Genomic DNA, 21285 nt, shown 5'->3' on the forward strand with positions numbered 1-21285 from the left:
CGCTTGTTTGGACAAGGAATCAATCCCTAAGATGAATGGAAACACCCAGCACTAGTGTCTACACACGCATTAGTTCATTCACAAGCTAAGAACAGGCCATCAGTTGGAATTATTAATAATCCCATAAATAATAATAATAATAATAATAGGATTTAAATACATTTATGATGTACTGTAAATTGTGTTTTTGCACTATGTGTTTTCTACTTCTGCTTTTGTTGCCTTGTACTGAGAAAAAAAAAAGTATATCATTTTTTTTTTACTGGATTATAATAATTACTACAATACTTATCACTGAATAAGACAATATCATCTCTTTTACTGACCTATTTGTTATCCTAATGTAATGCATTTCTATCAATGATCCCCATATAATAACAAAAAACAACCTATTTTTTATTAGACTATATGTCAATGACTGTATATGACTACGATACGAACTTAACTGTAACCCAACAACATCCAGGTGCACCCTGATAAAATGCTGTCCCTACCTGACCACAGTACAACACAATTCTGGCCAGACTTGACTGTAGTCCGGCAAAATCATCTCTTTGATTAACCTAATATAATGTTTATCTATCAATCCTCACACAATAGGAGGATTAGAGCGCCGGGCTATCGATAACAGGGTTGTGGGTTCAATACCCGGGCTCGGCAAGCTACCGCTGTTGGGCCCTTGAGCAAGGCCCTTCACCCTCTCTGCTCCCTGGGTGCTGGAGTTGGCTGCCCACCGCTCTGGGTGTGTGTACTCACTGCCCCTAGTGCACTAGTGTGTGTGTGTGTGTTCACTACTAATTTTCTTATTAGACAATGTCAAATTACTGTATTTGACTACGGTACAGTCTTCTGCAAAAGTCTGGGCACCCCTGGTCAAATTACAGTACTATTCATTCTAAATCCATACTGACTTCTGTATTTAGGAGTATCTAAGCTTAGAGGTATCTCTTGGTTTCTAGCCTTTACAAACTAGCTAAGGGTGTTTTCTGAGCTTCCTTCTGCATTAGGCTACATACAAAGGTTTTAGGCACCTGAGCACATTATTTAAGGGATTTCTCTCCGAAATAAGGGAGATTTTACTGCAGAAGCTCCAGATCTCATCAGAACAGATACAGGTGAACATGAATCCAGTAAAAAGGAGAAATAAGAGCTTCTCATTCTAAAGAAAGAAAGTAGTGAGATCTTTTCGGTGAGCTAGTCTGAAGAACAGAGCTCGGTTCCTTCAGGTATCTCTTGGACGTCCCACAGTCCAGCCAGCACGGCATGGAGGATGTGTTCAACTCCATCATCATCATCAGCAGCAGCAGCAGCAGCAGCTCACCTGATTTACCATCATTAAGCCCTGATTTACCACCAAACCAGGTGTTGAAGGAGAACTCTAAATAATACTAGACTCCAGGAGGAGAACTTTGGAGATGTTCTAATGATGAACACAGTGATGAATCAGAATAGAAAAGCAGAGCAAAGGGGACCCAAATAAAAGACAGGGGGAACCACCGAAATGAAAGAGGATCAGAATGAAAGCGGCACCAGCAGAGAGAAAGCGACAGTGACAGACTGCAGGGAAGACCAAGTAAGAAAGAGAGACAGCCAGAGCGTGAGAGATAGAGGGAGCGAGAGCATGAAAGAGAAAGCGCTCGCGAGAGAGAAACAGAGATAGATACGGGTGGGTGGTGGAGGTGGTGGCAGTGGTGGTGTGGGGGGGTGGCATTGGCTGCAGCAGCACTGCAGCAGATGGCTCTGCTAGACTGGCCTCCAAACTCCCACAGCCCCAATGACAGAGCGGCCAGCCTTTCCCCTTTCCTCTCCCTCCTCCGCCCCCCGTCGAGGCGCACAGCACCAACAAAAGGAAGGAGAAGGAGGCAGCTGTGAGCCCACTCGACACTCACACCCAACAACACCTTCCCAGAATAATCCCGGCTATAGGCGTGAGACAATGCACGCTTTCCAGTTCAGGACTATTTTCATTTCAAACTAATTACTGAGCTTTCAAAACAGTGCAGTTAAAAGGCTACATCCCATAATTTCCTTGTACTTTATCAATTTTGCTGTAAGGGATCATACTTCAACTCTACACAACACTTCAACATTCTAATCTGAAAATTAATACAGCTTTTTTTTGTTATCGTGCCTTTAAGACCGATATACACCGATCAGCCATAACATTAGTACCAATCAGCCATAACATTAGCACCACAGACATTGATGATCTTCATCTACAGTGGCTTCATCTGTCAAATAGTGGGATCTACATATGAGGCAGCAAGTGACCAGTCAGATCTTGAAAGAACTAAGCTGTGATGGCTAGACGACTGGAGGGTCAGAACATCTCCAAAACAGATCAGGCAGGGCCTGTGGGACGTTCCCGGTGTGCAGTGGTCAGTACCTACCAAAAGTGCTGCAAGAAAGTGCAACCGGTGAACCAGCGTCAGCATCATGGGCACATAAGGCTCTTTGATGAAGTCCATGGAGGCCCCACCTCATAACTTACAGGACTTAAAGGATCTGCTGCTAATGCTAGTCTTGGTGCCAGAGATCACAGGATGCCTTCAAAAGGTAGCGAGGTATCGAGTCCATGCCTCAAAAGTCGTCAGATCTGTGGCGGTGGAGGTGGTACAAGGGGGTTCTGCTCAATATTAGGCAGGTTAATGTTATGGCAAACCGGTGGATGGAAACGGCCTATGTTCTGAATGGCCAATTAGTGAGCTCCCACAGCAACCTTACCCTGTGTCTCTCTTAAATACACATGGGGTAATCAGTAGGGGTGCACTGATACATGGACTTAGCATATCGGCCGATACCAGATACTGATCTGATACCATTGTTGAATTAATAAATCTTATATCTCACAATGTAAGAGAGACTCAATGCATCAGGATTGACTTAAATAAATAAAGTAAAATAAATAAATTACTTTACTAACTTTATAAAACAAACTATAATAAATAAACACAGATATAAATGGACCTAATTTCTATTTGTCACTACAATATAAAGATAATAACTGTGCTGGACCTCGGCACAGGGATGTCAGGACTCAGGACTTTGGAGTCTGTGAGACTAAAGAGGAGCTAGCAGCTCCTCCCTTCTAGGCTCTTCTTATATGGAAGACGAGCTGGATTACTCGCTGAGAGATGGTGATAGGTCAAGGGCACCACACTTGCTGTTTGCTATATGTGTTTATCACATCTATAGGTTATCCTGATCCTGAGTTATGAAGCCTAGAATACCGGTGGCATGAGAATCGGGTTCCCCCCAAAAAAAAAGTATCGGCCCCTTGGATCAGACAAATGATCCAATCTAGCTAACAGACACAGAACAGAAATTTGACACATCAGTTACATCATAATTTAAAACACCGTCCTCATTCCACAAGCCTAATAAACATACACACACACATTCAATAAAGTGTCGAAAAGTCTATTCAAAGGTTTTATACCTTTGAAGGCAATGCAGTTTTAGACTTCCCTACCCTGTTCCTATTTTTTTTCAGCACTCCCTGGACATGGGTAAGTACCAAAGACTCCCTATGTCCGTCCCTCGAGCTGGTGTTGTCATGGCAAATTAAGATCATCGGGGGGGGGGGGGGTGCTCTGCAGGACCTCACTCCGACCTTGAACACTTTCCCTCCAGAGTAACAAACGTGTGGCACTGAATCATCACAGCATTACTCAGCTGCTAGAGCTATGAATCAGACATGTCTGATGACTCAAAGGTTTTCCGTCCTAATCCGGGGAAACCCCAGCTCTGAACACTTCAGTGTTTTCCTTTCCCAAACTCACCTGAAAAAGAGACCGATCTGGTCGGATTCTGTAGCAAACATACCATGGAGGCCTGACAGGTTTGATGAATTGTGCATTTAGCATTTGAGCTACAGATCTTACACATTATGCTAGACCTCTTAGCAACGGACAGATAGCTCAGAAAACGTTCGCAGCTGATTTCAGTTCATTCGCACCATCAATGGTACGCACTATGAATACAGTGCTACTACATACTTAAAGGATTCAGTTTGAAGTGCAATGATGTGATACTGGGCCATTGTCAAGAACCTGCCGATCTGAAAATGTACTGTCATATATTGCGTTTTTTTTTTATTTTTTTTAAATCAAATTTTACAAAAACTGTTGTAGTATAAAAAACAAACGTATGAAAAATATCTGAGCAAACAGTGGCATCTGAAGACTTAAACACAACGCAAAATGTATGACTGTCTATGTTTACATGGAAACTATTCATTAAAATTAACACAGTGTTTTGAGAAGTGATACAATATTGAAAACATAAAATTGCGATACTTCGATATATTGATATTTTCGTACACCCCTTTTTACAAAGGACAAAGCAGGCCAATATTTCAATATTCACCATACCACACACTACCTGCGGCCATGGAGACTGCTGATCTCCTTTGGAATTATGCAAATGACTTGCATTGAATTATGACAATTTCCTCATCATAGCCAGTTAGCATGATAGCTTAAAGATATACCTGTCCAAGCTACCTTAGAGCTCAGTCTATGCTGACTGCCTTTAGACGTAGACGCTCTTCTCCAGAAGTGCTTTCATATGTACTTAGGAAGCTTATCCTTAGTCTAGTACAAATACACCCACGTACAACCAGTTATACGCCCTACAGATAAACTCACCGAAAAGCTCATTCTTCTTCACGTTAGCATTTAAGTTAACAACAGTTCCGAAGCAACTCTCAGCCTCCGGAATCTCAAAAGCAAGAAAGGAATCGTTACCTTCGTTTTTTCCTTTTCTCAGGGAAGCAACACTTGTTTGTTTTGAGATCAAGTGGCTGAAGACTTCCCGAATTACAGCGTTCCATTCAGCATTCAAGTTTTTCCACTTCCCTAAAGCGGCTTTCAAACCCTGCCATGGTGCCACACCTCAGTTCTACCACTGCTGAGACCTGCGCCACCATGTCAGCACAACAGAGACAAGACCGACCAAACACAGGAGGTGCTTTCTGTTCACTTCTGTTTTTTATACTGGCACCCTGTGGAGAAGATGAAGTCCTAGAGGTCTGCACAAGTATGAAATTCAAGCCCGAGCCCGAACCCCAACCCCAACCCAACCCAATCAGAGACAGATTTTCAAGGAAATGGATTTATCACCTTAAAATAAAGCTGCTGCACAATGTTCTTTAAGCAGTAACATAGAAGAACCCAAAGTAAAGGTTCTACAAAATGTTCTTTGAGCGACACCATTGAAGAACTCAAAATAAAGGTTCTACAAAATGTCCTTTTTAGTGATACTACTGAAGAACCCAAAATAAAAGGTTCCACAAAATGCTCTTTAAGCGACACCATAGTAGAACCCAAAATAAAGGTTCTTCAAAATGTTCTTTGAGCGACACCATAGAAGAACCCAAAATAAGGGTTCTTCAAAATGTTCTTTAAGCGACACCATAGAAGAACCCAAAATAAAGGTTCTTCGAGCGACACCATAGAAGAACCCAAAATAAGGGTTCCACAAAATGTTTTTTTCACAATGTCTTAGAAGAACCACAAATAAAGGTTCTACAAAATGTTCTTTGAGCGACACCATTGAAGAACCCTGTTTGTAACACAGACAGGTGCCTGTGCAGAACCTTGAAATTGGTAAAATTAATAATTCAGTTAATCAGTGCTATTGTAACACGTGTAAAACTCCAGCCGTGTTTATTATCAGCGCATTTGTGTCAATCCAACCACACAGGGGACAGAACCCACCCTCCGCTGACCAGCTGCTAGCCACTCACTACTGCTGCTCTCTGCAGGAGGGCCTAACACACTTGGGATGAGCTTAAAGATCTGCTGCGACCTTTTCACCAACCCAACACATCCCCTAAAGATCATATTCCATCTGCACTGGGGCTGTGTATAGGCAAGGAGCTGCCAATACAGGGCTTACGATCCAACACAATGGGATGCATTGTGATATGGCTGCACGATCCTGGGATAAAAATCTCACTGCATATGACAGACTTTGGTTTCTGGTATTTTTTCTTTATATTGCCATATATATTGCTATATAAAAAAGTTTTACAGGAATTGTCGCTAGATTTAATCAGAAGTCAGGAAACATGTCATGATATTAATAACATATTATTATTAATATGGTAAAAAGACATAAGGAAAAAATTATATATACTAATATATATACATACACACACACACACACAATATATATGTATTTTAAAAAGGGCGTCAGTAAGCTTCATGGTATTGGTGCTCTCTATTGCCGATACTGATACTGTGTGTAAGTGCCAGCATCGGCGCTGATACCGATACGTATTTTTTATTATCAATAATGCATTTATTTTATTGGTTCTTCGCATTAGTGGAAACCCTTTAGAAGCTTCTATTACATACAGAACATTTTAGAACATTTTGAAAACCGTGGTTCTGGCCTTTGTCCCCCCACTGTTATAACTCAGGACCAACTGAACTAGTCAGCATTGCTTTGCATGCAGTAACCAATTAATAAAAAAATCTTAGAGACTGAAAAACAATCAAATAAGTTAAATGGACCAATAGAAATGCTCTAAATGCCTTGGAATGAAGTCTTATTTTACACAAACTTCCATTCAAAGTTAAGGACGTTTTTGCCGTCTCCTGTAAAGTCACCATTCTGGAAAAACATGTTTTGTAACTGAACAGCGACGATATACTAATATTGACTCTAGAACGGGTAGAAATTGGCATTTTAAACTGCAGGCGGCTGCAACACAGGCTAGCTTACACAACCCCGCTCCTGTGAGTGCCCACATGGGGTCCAGTGAGTCGTTCCTACCCTATATTGTTCCTACGACTCATTGCCCCAGTTTTGCTTATCAAAAGTGAAGGGGGCCTCTGTCTTGCGCGAGCTAGATATCAAACAGGGGGAGATAGCGGGGGGAGGGAGAAGAGAGAGAGAGGGTTAAAAAAGAGAGAGAGAGAGAGAGAGAGAGAGAGAGAGAGAGAGAGAGAGAGAGAAATGAAGGACAGGACAAGAAGAAAGTGAAAAGAGAGGGAATGCTGTGAGGGAGCACCGAGTTCACAATCAGGAAGAACTGAAATGCTCAACATTTAAGGGTGGCTCTGTATTCCACACAGCCCGGCTAGACTCACACAGCCCGAGTGTGTCGACTCACTCTAGGGAATTCTCTACAGGCAGGGAAGTCTGGTGTGGATGTGGCAGAGCGTAAACCTTTGAAAGAGCTCACAAACTAGAACACTATAAGTCCAAATATTTATGGACACCCCTTCTAATGAATGCATGACACAGATGTGCAAATGCGCACACACACACACACACACACACACACACACACACACACACACACACACACACAGCTTAGATAAACACAACCTCACTGCTACCATGCTGCCTAATGCCAGGCCAGGCATGGGCTAGAGGGGTGTAAAGCCCCCCAGCATTGAGCTGTGGAGCAGTGGAAGACCAGTGTTCTCTGGAATGATGGTTGGTGCTCCATCCAGTACGTTTGGGATGAGTTGTTTTGGGGTTGGGGTGGGGTTTTGGGGATCAGATGGGGTGTACATCATCCAACATCCTGACCTGACTAATGGTCTTGTCGTATCCCGGGTGGTTGCTATGGTGTTGCTAGGTATTTGCGATGATATCAAAGGTGGTTGCTGTGGTATTATGTGGTATAAGTGTTTGCTAGGTGGTTGGTAGACGGTTCACATGGCGCTGCTAGTTGGTTGCAATGCTACCCAAGCTGTGTGGGTTCTGTGCTCTAGCTGTTGCAGTGCCATAAACCAGCCAATCAGTGCAGAGCTCATTAAACTTCCACCATTAAAAAAAAGAATATTATATTATTGAGGTAAAATTACAAGGTGTGGACAGGTGTGTAAAACGTACAATATTTAATAAACGAATTCTACGGCATCTTTAAAGTTGCATGACATGACTGGCGGCCAATTCTGCGACTTCTATGAAAGACATGCTTTGTCTTATGAACCCAAATTGAATTACTGTCCATCCTGCTGTCTTTCACATGAGTGAGGGGAAATCACAGGCACATGGACACACGTCCATGTCCACACGTCCACAGACATTCACACACACCCTCCACAATGCTACACTTTTCACAGCTGCTAGATCCAGCAAGCCTCGTGAACAACTCACAGGTCAGCGACATCTGGGATATTTCTATAAGCAGCTCTTTAATGGAACACTATTGAACAGCGTGTGCCCCCCCAAGTGAAGGCCGGATCACATTCCCGCATGTAAACGTGTGGACTGATGGAAAAAAAAACATGAGCTAACCCCCTTCGCGCTAAAGTGGGGTTTCGCTTCCCTTCACAGTAGAAGGCTAATGGGACCACTTGCCAATTTTTTTTTTGGCGGTTATTGATCAAAGGACATAAATCAGGCCCAAGGCCGCTGCTCTGACACTCTGTACCCTGTACTGTAACACTCCCTGCGAAACGTCCTGGACGATTAGTTTGGTTGTCCTTGGCAACGCAGCGGGCCTCTTACTTTAATACGTTCAGAAATACGTCAAAAATGCAAATAAGGTTCATCTACACTATATGGACAAAAGTATCTGGACACCTGCTCATTCATTATTTAGGGTTTATCCTGCTTTTGTTGGAGTCCCGGTCTCCAAAAGTCTTTGTAATACATTTTGGAGAGCATTGCTGTGCAGATTTGATTGCATTCAAGGACAAGAGTTAGTGAGGTTAGGAAGTTGGATGGTCACCCCACCACTTAGCAATACCATAGCAACCAACTCGCAACACTATCAACCACATCAAGACAATGCCGTAGCAATCAACTATCAAAACATTCTCACTCCTCTAGCAACCACCTAACAAAACCATAGCAACTGTCTAGCAGCCAATTAATAATACCATAGAAACCACCTGGGATATGACAAGGATGATGGTCATCCCAAAAGCATTGGATGGAGCACCAACAATCCAATCAGTTCCACTGCTCCACAGCTCAATGCTGGGAGGAGGGGGGCAGGGCTTTATATCCCCTAACCTTCATGTTTATCTGCTCCAGAGAGTCCTAATCTATTGGCAGTAACTCTCTACAGGGACTAGGCAAGCTCAGTGTGTGTGTGTGTGCTTTTGCACATCTGTGTCAACACTGTGTGTAACGTAAAATAGCTGATCGCATTCATTACAAGGGGTGTCCACAAACATTTGGACACAGTGCAGCTCTCCAGCTCTGTTGCTGCAGCTTTTCCACCAACTACTTCCAGCCGTTTTCTTCACTGCAGAGAAACAAATCTGCCTACTTTTCCCACAGGCCTTTGCGCTCCCCCACACAGAAAGAGACAATGCTGTGGGTGGGAAAGCATAAGTCTGGTGTGGAAGCTGCAGTCCGTCCTCTTCCGCTGGCACTCCACCACAGTGCTCACACCAAACACCACAACGTTTACAGCACCGGGCTTTCAGTGTACCGCTACCCTTCAACAGAGCAGGAAAACAGAACCACATCCATCCCAGTAATGTGATCACTCCTGCTGACCCTTCGGATGGGCCTTTCTGATCAGGCACCAAAGATCTAATCTGAAACTGATCTGCCAGATACTGTTCGTTGTCTCCTCTGCTTTGTCCACGTTCAGCAGCTTCAATTTCCAATAATCAAATCAGCATCAGATCATCACACAGTATCAGATGTACACAACAGAGCTCTCAGCCCACTGCAGACGTGCCCGCTAACCTGCCAGAATCACTCAAACACCCCCCCTTTAGATTAATACATTAGATCTCACACAGCTCAGCTGAGATGCCTCAGACATTGGCCATTCATCAACTTGGGGCAGTGCGAACAGACTTCCCATTAAATCAGTCTATGAGGACATCAACTGCTCATACAGCAAGACACACTGACCGCCAGCCGTGAATACTGCCCAGTCAGAGAGAGAGAAGAAAAAAAAAAAAAAAAACAGAATAGAACTGTTTTTGTTATTGATGATATGTAAACGAGTTCTGTTCTCATTGGATACCCTATATTATGCCTCTTTCAAAGAGCATAAATGGACAGAAAAAGAAAGAAAATGGAAGGAACAAAAAGAAACAATAAATGAACAAAGAAAGAAAGAAAACAAGAACGGGAAGGAGAAAAACAAAGAAGGATATGAGAAAATTAAAGACAAAGAACAAAGAAGAAAGCAAAAAAGAAGGAAAGGGGAAAATGATTTAAAAAAAACAAAGCAAAAGATCAAAGATAGAAAAAAAAAAAAAAAAAAAAGAAGGAAGTGAGAAAAAAAGACAAGACCAAACAAGAAAGTAAACAGGAAAGACAGGAAAACAGAGCAAAAAAAAAAAAAAAATCAAAGATCGGAAAAGAAAGAAAAAAAAAATTAAACAGAAATAAAGAAGAAAAGAACACAAATAATAAACAAACAGAGAAAAGACAAAGAAAAGATCAAACACTAGAACTAGAAAGAAAGAGCAAACGAGAAAGAGAGAAAGAAAAACAGAGCAATAAAGAAAAAATGAAAAGCTGCATTAAAGACAAAACAGAAAAAGAAAAGAAAAAAAAAAAAAAGAGAAAATGTGTCTTCGTCTCTCGCTGTCTCTCTCTCTCTCTCTGTCTCTCTCTGTCTGTGTCTGTGTCTCCGTCTCTCGCAGCCTCTCTCTCTCTCTGTCTATCTGTCTGTCTGTGTCTCCGTCTCTCGCGGTCTCTCTCTCTCTGCCTGTCTGTCTGTGTCTCCGTCTCTGTCTGTCTGTCTGTCTGTGTCTCCGTCTCTCGCTCTCAGTCTCTCGCTCTCAGTCTCTCGCTCTCAGTCTCTCGCTCTCAGTCTCAGTCTGTCTGTGTGTCTCCGTCTCTCGCGGTCTCTCTCTCTCTGTCTGTCTGTCTGTCTGTCTGTCTGTCTGTGTGTGTCTCAGTCTCTCGCTCTCAGTCTCTCGCTCTCAGTCTCTCGCTCTCAGTCTCTCGCTCTCTGAATTGATCTGTTCTTCAGGAGTTCAGGAGAAACTAATGAATGGGAAGAGCCCAGAAGAGCAGAAACGACTGAAACTGAGGCTCAAAGACACCTGAGCTGAGCTGAGCTGAGCTGAGCTCCAGTCTTCTGATCATCATCCTGAGCTTAGAAATCACACACAGCTCTTCAATGGAAAATGCAGTAAAGGTGGAACGTGGGGAATGTGATAAAGGACACACTGATCACGAGACCAAACCAGTGACCTCACCGATCAGCACAGTTCTGCCAGAGACTCTGGACCACTGCTGGACATTGTTGGCCACTGCTGAAGCTCCTGAAAGCAGACACAAAGCTGCGTGTTGACTGTTCTACAGGAGAACACTACTGTACAGCACACATCACACCTCAGTCCCAGAGAGAAGCTGCTTGCGAACACCTGGCCTGATGCTTAGAGAACAATGAACAAAGGAGAGTGAATCAGGCCTGCAGCAGCAGCACTCTGTGGGTGGGACACGTGAGGAATTTCTCTATTGTATGTCACTGTTGTTGCTAATGTTTGCTGGCACTTCAAGGACCGAGGAGAACAGCTGCTTCCAAACATACGGCCTTTAAAAAAAGTTCTTTAAGGGTTCTTTAGTGAAGAGCAGAACTGTAGTTACTCAAAGACCCATCTGAACACTTAAACTGAGCTTTGCCTGGTAAAAATGTTCTTCAAATACAAGGAAAGACCTTGTTACATTAGCTAACAGCTGCCCAATGAGTCATGGTGGAGGTGGAGGACCATCCCAGCCAACCAGAGAGAGCGAGGCTAACTGTGCTTTCTGGGACTCCATGGCATCACCAGAGATCGAATCAGGCCAACACTTAGTTTGTCAGCAGACTATCTTGCTGTATTTGGCGGCAATTTAGTAATATTAGTTTTAATAAGAGGCCCAGTCCCCGCCGAGGAAAAGCATCCCTACAGCATGATGCTGCCACCACCATGTTTCACTGTTGGGATGGTGTTTGATAAGGAGTGTTAACCTTGGGCCACTACAAAACTGGCCTTATCAATGTGCAATACCCTGTGGCCTATTATAAAGAACCTTGAAGGTTGTAATGAAATATAAGTGTGTGAAGTCATCCGTGTAGGCCTGAGGATCCTGAGGTTCCTTCTGTATTTGCAAGGATGGTTCCTGGACCTGTGAACGGCCTAACCCAGGGTCCGATTACGAATTCATTGTTCTTCTTTTATTACATTTCTATACATCGGAAAGCTATTTAGCTCACGTTTATGGTTCATGTTTACATCTGAAGATTGTCTCAAAGACCCCAGAGGCCTCTGGGCACTGTCTCCATGGGCCTCCACCCTTGGAGCAGCCTTAATCACAGAACTCTGTGGCTCCTTCAAAGTGATTGTTGGCCTCTTCAAGGCTTCCCTCACAGGCCTCCCTCTCCTTCTTGAGTGTTGAGCCTAATCTGCACACAATCGACCGGAAAAAGCTCCAGTCACAAGGGAATACACTACATGTCCAAAAGTATCCAGACATTTCTTTTAATTATGGAGTTCAGCTACTTTACAGTGCACCCATTACTGACACAGGCATTTATTGTGGTAAAGCATTGCCAATATAATATGATGCTCTGGAGCAGCCTCACGTGAGTCTAAAGTCCCCACCATGGCCATTGCCATCAGGCTGAATCCAATTAAATCCTTACAGCAAAACCTAAAGCGAAAACAAGGGAAAGGAAAACAAACTCCTGATGAATACACTCGATTTCAAAAGCAACGTTGGAGGATCAGGTGTCCACAAACTTTTTAAGTATAGTGTAAAACAGTGCAGTGTAAGTTAGTCCCCAGCTAGTGCACTAGAAAAACTCTGACAGACGTTGCACAGGCCACTGCACCAGGCCCTGACGCCATGCTGGGTTTTGTACAAAACTCTGCTGAGCTGCTGGTTATCTAAGGCTTGAGAAGCCGAGAGCTGATGAAGCAGCACTCGACTCGGATCTGAAACTTTTTTTTTGTTTGTTTTTGCATTTCCTCTTAAAACAGTTCAGATAAGCACTTAAGGCTAGGGCACCAAGCTGATCCCCAATCAGTCTGAAAAGGCAATGCCTCACCGGATCAGTTATCTCAGCCAAACAGACCTGCTGCAGCCTGTCAGGGTCAGAAGGAGCAGCAACAGGCCAGAAGAAGAGAGAGAGACCACATGCTGCTCTAGTTCTGCCGGCAAGCCTGGAAACACTAAGCTGATAGCATGACGCTAGAAGACAGTTCGTGGATCATTTAGGCAAAACATCTGCATAGCAGGAGCTTAAAAACTGCAAGGGTGCATCAGGCGGAAGGTGTCTGGGCGAATGGGTCAATGTTGGAAGCAGTTATAATGAATTATTACATTCTCAAAAAATATTTTAATATTTTAATAAATGTAAAGATTAATTCATTAACAATGAAATACTTTCTGCAGAACAAGGCCCCACTTAGGCCCAAGGCTAAGAGACCCTTCACAACAGTGAGAGCTCTGTTAGGTTAAGGCTCTCAAGCTTCTCCAAGCAGCTGCTGGGATGGCTGTCTAATCACCTGTCCAGTGCAAGTCTCCCCAGCACCCCCGAGCTGTGACCTCTTAGCCCCTGAACTCACTCTTCCCAGATTCCTCTTCTAAGCCCAAGCCTAATCAACAACACACTGCGGCCTTCGAAACAAATGGCGAACTTCTAGCTTTTCACTTTCATAAAGTAAACGGACACTCCACCGATTCAGAATGAACAAAATGAACCGGATTAGTGGTTAACTGCAGTGGTTCTGAGGAGTTGTGGTCCATTCCTAGCTCAAAACTTGGTCTTGGCCGTCTCAAAATGCTGAGTTTCTCCTGCTTTAACCGGTGTCGTCCGGCATGGGCCACTTATAGGTAAGCTTCTGTTCACAGACATATCCTGACCCTCTCCTGAAGGACCTGCTGATACAATCCAGAATTCACAGGTCACTATTGATGATGACAAGTCGTCCTGGTTCCAAGGCAGCAAGACAGCACCATGCCATGATCCTACCACCCTCAAGCTTCATAGTGGGCATGAGGTTCTTATGCTGGAAAGCAGCATTAGGGTTTTTCCAGCATTTGGGTTTTTCCAGCATTTCCAGCACCCCCCCAACCCCCCAACCCCCCAAAAGGCCTCTGGATTTCCATGTGAACTTAAAACTTGAAAGAGCTGCGGCAACCTCTCGACTAATGACTTTTAAAGTGCTTTATGATGGACAGACACTTCTATTGAAGAGCAGAAGTGGTGTTGAATTTACATAGACTTTACATCCCCAGAAAAGCTTGGAAAATGGTTTTCCATGATCCGGGTGCTGGGACTAAAAGCCCAAAACACATAACTAGGTTTGACCACAGAGGCTCAAGCACTTATATGATTTAAAAAACCCATTTCCGGGCTCAGTTAAATGTGAAGATTTTAATAAACAGCAAAAACGGATCAATGCTAGCTCAGATTCTCCAAAGTGAACCACAAAAAAAAGGGCATGGAGATGGACAGCATTTGTGGACAGCATGAGAGTAATCAAGACGAAGCTCTCCTGCGGACCACTTCCCGCAGTCCAGTCAGTATTCAGTCATGCCAATTTGATAGAGTCGTAATGAAGTGAGTCTACAGCGGCCCCATAAAAGCTTTCCTCGGCCTGAATATAAAGAGACGGGGGCAAAATGATCAATATAGGCATATAGATTTTGCATGCATGTACAGCTTCCTGAGGCTCAAGTCAGCAACTTGAAATGGATTTGATTAAAAGCTTTACTGGCGATCCGGCGAAACCATCTCTCAGCCGCGGCCTCCGAGCTCTGTTCATAGTCATTATTGTCAAATTACACACTCAAATGACTTAAAAGGGTCCCATATTCTAGCTTTAACTAGTATCCCCCCTCCCCCGGCTTATGACATTTACGTGTTTTTTTTCTTGTAGCAAAAACCTGACCAGGCTCTGACCTCTCTGTACCCCTCGGCCAGTTTACGTAATGTTACTGTAGCTTTAAGACCGATCTATGTAAATGAGCTCTGTTCTGTTCTTATAGCTATTAGTGTGACTAGCTGGAGTTAAACTGACTGTGTAATAGCTACATGTAAACATGCTGTTTTTGTGACTTCAGATAAGATTAAATAATACTCTGTACTGATTGGCTGTTTGATATTGCACCTTGTTGAAAACGCAGTACAGGCTGAAACACTCCTTATAACTTCAGTGTGAACAGGTGGGGCTGAACTGAGGCTGTAAGGCTGAATAGGCAGATATATGCGAATGTGCTGTTTTCTGTGACGTCACAAAATTTATATTAAATATGGACTGTTTTTGCAGCTTAGCGACTATATATACGCTGTAGGGACTTGGGATTGAACGCAACAATCTGCAAGTTCAACTCTTTTTACATACTAAAACTGTTTTTAAAAAGAAAACCTAATTTTCCATAATATGGTAATAGGAGAACTTTAAAGGGGAACTTAACCACTTGAAAAAAATTATGAATATTTAAATAAATAAAATAATAAAACATGTAAACAGTCATTCAGAGGTGTTTTGATGTGGAAAAATCAGAAGCACATAAAATTATTCAATGAGAAATTATATGTCTGCAGTGATGATGGAAACCATCAGCCGAAAATGTGTGTGTGTGTGTGTATATATATATTTTTTTTAAATTATTATTATTTCTTCCCCCTTTTTTCCACTATCTTTCTATTCTCAACATATAAAACTTCACCGGTCATTTTGGAGTGCAAACAAAACTGCTACATTTGCACTGTACACAAGCTGACCCCTAGTTCCAATGACCACCAGCGTAAAGAAGCCGACCCCCTTCTCTACAATGACCACTTTCCCACCAAAATCCCCCAGAATTACTTTCTTTACATCGCCTAACTGACGCCATCATTTTGAAAACTGGGTGAAACTCCCCTTTAAAGCGGGCTGAGGCCACAACCATTGCGGCTGACCACCAGTACACCCATTAACCCCATACACCCACACCCCCTCACTACACCTGTCAGCCACAGTGGCTCACAAACACACACCCTCACATGCCATCGTTTAAAAAAAAAAAAAAGGAAAAAAAGGGGGGGGGGACTGTCTCAAACAGTCGCTTTCTAACGTCTTGCATAGCATCCAGCCTTTTCCTCTGACTCTCTGGCCAGCTGTAGGTCTGATGCAGTGGCTCTCGGCGCTTGACCTCATTCCTCCAGGCCCATGACAACAGCAGTGGTGAAGGGAAGTGCATGCAGTCACGTATGGGCCGCCGAAAGGGTTCTTCTGTTTTAAGGACGTCCTCTCTCTGCTAATGTAACATGCTGAACGATTTACAGTATCCCCTTCCCACCTACCACCACCACCATCACACACACACACACACACACACACACACACACACACACACACACACACACACACCTCCGCTATGAGAGGATGGGAGGAAGTGTGTTTGTGTGTGTGTGGGACTGAGAGTTCATCCACTGGACTAAGCCTTACCACTGTAGCATTCATGGGGACTGTCCAGCACCACAGAATGGGGACAAGAGAGATCCCACACACCTATAGATATAGTATATAGACACACACACACACTTCTTTATTTATTTATTTATGCATTATTATACTGTACACATGCATAAACTTAACATACACATTTTATAGCATGTATTTAAAAGGTTTTTCTATATATGAAAGATAATACAATAAATTATATATATATATATATATATATATATATATATATATATATATATATATAACCTGTGTGTGTATATATATATATATATATATATATATATATATATATATATAAATAATCTGTGTGTGTATATATATATATATATATATATATATAGATATATATATATATATATATATATATATATATATATGTGATGAAAAATATGGACTGTGACATCATTTTGCCCAGCATTACGCATAGCTCAGCATAGGGTGAAAATAATGCAAATGTCATAATATCAAAATATCCATATTTATATTCGTAATTTCAGTGAATTCTCTCTTCTACACTGTCTAGGACAGTAATTCGTGTCTTCTCTAGGCGTGACAGGCCCACACACACTCACACACACACACAATAGAACCGATTCAGCTCTGCAATGATGGCAACGCTGCGCCAATTCTCCAAAAAAACACCATCATTACGCGCCCCAATCTGAGAAATTCCCTTTTAAGCAAACTTTAAAAGCCCGTTCATTTACCTGACGATCCGACGGCTCTCTGCTCTTTGGCTTATTCCTCCGCTCCGGTGACAATATCCCCAAGCCAGATAAATCCCTGTACAAATCCACCGCGGCAGCGCTGAGCTCTGAAGCCTTCTCACATCCCCGTCACAGACTGCGCGCCCTCGCCCTGACGCTGCGCTTTACGCATCGGGCTTTTTTGCTTTCTCCCTCGCCAGTGCTGTGGAAGCGGGTCGTCAGTGAGTCAGACTGGGGGGAAATAAAGATGGTGGGTCGTTTTTGTTGTGTTTTTTTTTTTTTTTTTTTTTCAGTGCGAGGGAAGAGCGCCGGAGCACAGATACACAAGGACGCGCAAGGAATATAAATACCGGCTATTGGAGGCTTAATATATTCAGCTCTGTGAAGCAAGTGCCGACGAAGGGGGGTCAAAATGGCTGCGTCCTTGTTCACACGCCAATATAAGAGTCCAGGGCTCGGGTTAAACATAAGTCTATGTATTACGTAATACTGGAAAAATACTGCGAAGAGGTCAACAAAGAAAGAAGCAAAAATATAAATGACCAGATATAAAGCTCTAGAGGATTCACAGGCCATAATTAACATAAGTGTATAAGTGTATCCTGTTCCACAAACACTGCTCTAAATGGCACAGCTAAACAGTTCAGGCTGATTCAGTTATTAATTTATTTTTTTATTTTTTATTTTTTTAATTTATTTATTATAATACTTCTGCAAATGTGTAGATGTCAAATGTGTGCTTTACGTTAAGGGTGTAACGGTACTTGTATTCGTACCGAACCGCCACGGTACAGGGGTCACTGTTGGGCGCACATGTTTGTATGGTGAACACGCGGTACGTGGTAAGCGATGGTTGTGAAACTGAACGCAGAACCAAATTTCACACCCCACATCCATGGATCAGTGTAGTAGATTTCACTGTATCGTTTTTATAATGGTACTTTTGTTGTCTCTTGTGCCGCCTCCTTCTCCTCCTCCTCCTCCTCCTCTTCCTCCGCTAAATGAAGAGGAAATGTCTGCCATACGCTCTGCTGTATTTTCCTTCTTTATTCTTTATCTCTCACGGTTCTGTTTGCAGTGAAACGAGTGGAATTAAACAGCGTAAATCCACAATCCGTAAATCGACAATCTGACCTTTTTTACATCTCATTTTAACTCATGAAATCCTGGCGTTGTTGGATAGTCGTAGGGTTTGTGTGAGAAAACTCCTTTAACATGCTAACGTTTACACGCAACAGGGTGTATGGACTACCTCAGGGGGGCGCTATGCAATACTAGGTGAAACACACAGTAACTTGCGCTACTGTTTAAAATAAACAAATAGAAACCTAAATTAGCTTTAGGCCTTTAGGGGGCGCTATTGCTTGGTTTTCCTGCTGTACCGCACTCGGAGCAAACCGTCGATACTGTGGTGTGAACCGAACAGTGACATTTGTGTACTGTTACAGCTCTAGTGCTTCTTTCACTAGGGTTGTGTATTGACAAGGACCTTTTATACACTGTGTGTGTGTGTGTGTCTGTGTGTGTGTGTGTATGTTTGCTTGCTCACAAAGGTGCAGAAATGTTCAGAAATGATATCAAGGCCAGATTAAGATTCTGGGACCCCCATCCCCATGAACTCTGCATTCTGTGGGTGCCCCTGGACACCGGGTGCCCCTAGGTGGTCACATGGGTCACCCACATCACTGAAAATCAAGCAACAAAGAAGAATCCCACTCGTATAGGAAGCAAATCTGACATATTTCTAAATAAAAGGTTCTTCAAAGGTTCTCCAAGGATTATATACAGAGCCTGGGCAACTCACTCCCATTAGTGAAAACCCCTTTCTAGATTATTTTATATCGAACAAAGAACCCATTTATTCAGTACTCTATAGAACCTAATTGCCTGCAGTATAGTGCAGAATGTATCAGAACATGTGTAAGCATGCGTTAAGAAGTGACTGTGAGGATTTGTGGGACAGGCAGCTGGCCAGTGTTCTCGCTGTGTCAGCAACCTTCCATGTTATTTCCTAAACAGAGCGCTAGAACTTCATCTGGCCAGGGTTCCAAGTGACACACTCGCCGTCCTACGGTCCTCAATAGTGCGTGCACACCAAGACTGCAAAGCTGGAGGGTGTCCCATTTCTCAAAGGTGGTGCTCAGGAGGGTCATCAGGAGGATCCTCTTTCCACCCTTACTGCAGTCTTTGGTGAGGACTACACAGGACTACTACAGACTCACTTGGAAGCCAGGCAGATCTCTGATCACCCCAAAAGTTTCCCGGGGGGGGGGGGTGATGATGAAAGCTGAGGAAACAACAGCAGAATCGATTCACAAATACCTGCGTTTGTTGCCACCTTCACCAACTGAGTGCCTCAGACTGCATCTGTAATCAGGGGCACTGCTAATGATATCAAAAGAGATAAGGCCAAGTGCTGTAGAATTCAGAACCAGTTGTGCTGCAGACTGGACCATAAAGCTGAGAATTTCTGCAGCCCTTTTTCAGAACTTGGTCCTCTTGTCAAGCAGGGCTTGTTGAGATCTTCTACAGTGGGGGATAAAACTGTGGAAAGAACAGGGCCTGTTTGTGTTCAGAGATCTCAGGATCATTTAGGGTCATTTGCAAACTGGAGGACTTCTATGAGCTCTTAGAATTCAGTCTACGGATTGAATATCTACTATATTGATATCTAGTTGTACTGGGTTGGTAACCAGTGATTGCATCAAAGCCCTAATGTTTTGCATACAGATTACTGAGACTTTGGTTATGAGGATCATCTACATATCAAGTAAGTGAAGTTCTTACTGTTGGGCTCCCCTCTAGTGGTGAAATATAGTTATGGAACAGGCCACACATGATCAAGGGTCTGCTAACTTCTGAAAAACTGCCCCCAACAACAAAGGTGGGACTTGAACCCATAATCCCCAACACCAGAATCTGTTGCCTTATCTATTAGGCCACTGGGTCAAAACAAAAGCTGTGTTTCAAAGCCTAGGCTAGCCTAGAAAGCTGTTCCAAGTGAAGTACCCTTCGTATGCAGCCTAGAAATGTACTATAATAGGATGCCATTGTTGCGTAATGTAAATTGGTGGTTTTGTAAAGTGGAAGGGTTTAGCAACCACAGGAACCGACCACATAAACTTACAGTGCGGGGTCGCCTTAAAGTCGCCACCACTCTGCTGACTCAATAAGTGCAGTGTTCTGAAGCTCCTCTGAAATTAACATCAGCTCAAAAACTGTGTGCTAAAATCTTTTATTTCCATGACCAAGCAGCTGCATGCAAGCCTGGAATCGTGTTCAGTGGAGTGATGAATCAGGCTTTTCTATCTGGCAGTCAGATGAATCAAACATCTTTGGGATGTTCTGGAACACAGATCTATCTAGTCTAACATTGGTGTCTGACCTTATAGATGCTCTTCTGGATAAATGGGCAAAAAAATCCCACAGACACACTCCAAAATCTGGTAGAAAGCCTACCCAGAAGAGTGGATGCTGTTAGAGCTACAAAGAGGGGCCAACTCCATATTAATGCCTCTGCCTAATTTTGAGTCAGATGTCATAACTCTCCAGCTCTTCTTGGTGTCCCAATACTTTTGTCCAAAGATCCACCCATTGTAGCTTCAGTAGTCATGAAGACTTTTTGTTTCACTCCGTTCTACAGCACCAACAGAAACTTAAACAATGACCCAGGTAGGACTTGAACCCACAAACCCCAGCTCCGGAGGCTGATGCCTTATCCATTAGGCCACCGGGCCGCTCTCTGTGACTTGGAATCTGATTGGCTGATTGAATGCTGAACTCTGCTTAGCTCACCGAATCCAATGAGATAAGCAGGATTTCCTTCCACAGTAACAAGGGAAAAGCAGAATCCCTGTAGCTGAGTGGTGCACAAGTTCAAGCCTTTGCTTCTTGATCTTGAGTATGTGTGTGAGTTCTGAGATATAACACTCTTGACCAACCAGCATCTTCTCAAATTTCTTCTGGTCAAAATGTTCAGCTCTCCTGACAACTGACACGAGGAACATCTAAGACCTCAACACCACACTGATACTTTCAGGCTGGTCTCTATAACAAGGCCTCTGGTATCTTAGTATTTATATCAGTCATTAGAACAGACCTGAACAGTGACCCAGGTGGGACTTGAACCCACAAGCTGGACGTCAGACTCCTGCTGTCTCATTGTCTGTGATGGAGAGCTAGTAGAA

General features: G+C 43.2%; 1 protein-coding gene and 1 non-coding gene across 4 annotated transcripts in view; both read right to left on the bottom strand.

The window, feature by feature from the left end:
* The window catches only part of LOC140538456 (CSC1-like protein 2), a 63522-nt gene extending 46064 nt beyond the window's left edge, over nucleotides 1–17458 (bottom strand). For 2 of the 3 annotated variants that reach the window (XM_072661001.1, XM_072661000.1), the window contains exon 1: nucleotides 17099–17458. The gene's annotated coding sequence lies outside the window, so the exon portion shown is untranslated. The remainder of the gene's footprint in view (nucleotides 1–17098) is intronic. The other variant, XM_072661002.1, reaches the window with a different exon arrangement.
* Nucleotides 17459–20762: 3304 nt separating this feature from the next.
* On the bottom strand, nucleotides 20763–20835 carry trnar-ccg (transfer RNA arginine (anticodon CCG)). The gene has a single exon. It is a non-coding gene; the product is annotated as a tRNA-Arg (tRNA).
* Nucleotides 20836–21285: the final 450 nt, after the last annotated feature.

This window comes from Salminus brasiliensis, chromosome 17, assembly GCF_030463535.1.
Source record: "Salminus brasiliensis chromosome 17, fSalBra1.hap2, whole genome shotgun sequence".
NCBI classification, from domain to species: domain Eukaryota; kingdom Metazoa; phylum Chordata; class Actinopteri; order Characiformes; family Bryconidae; genus Salminus; species Salminus brasiliensis.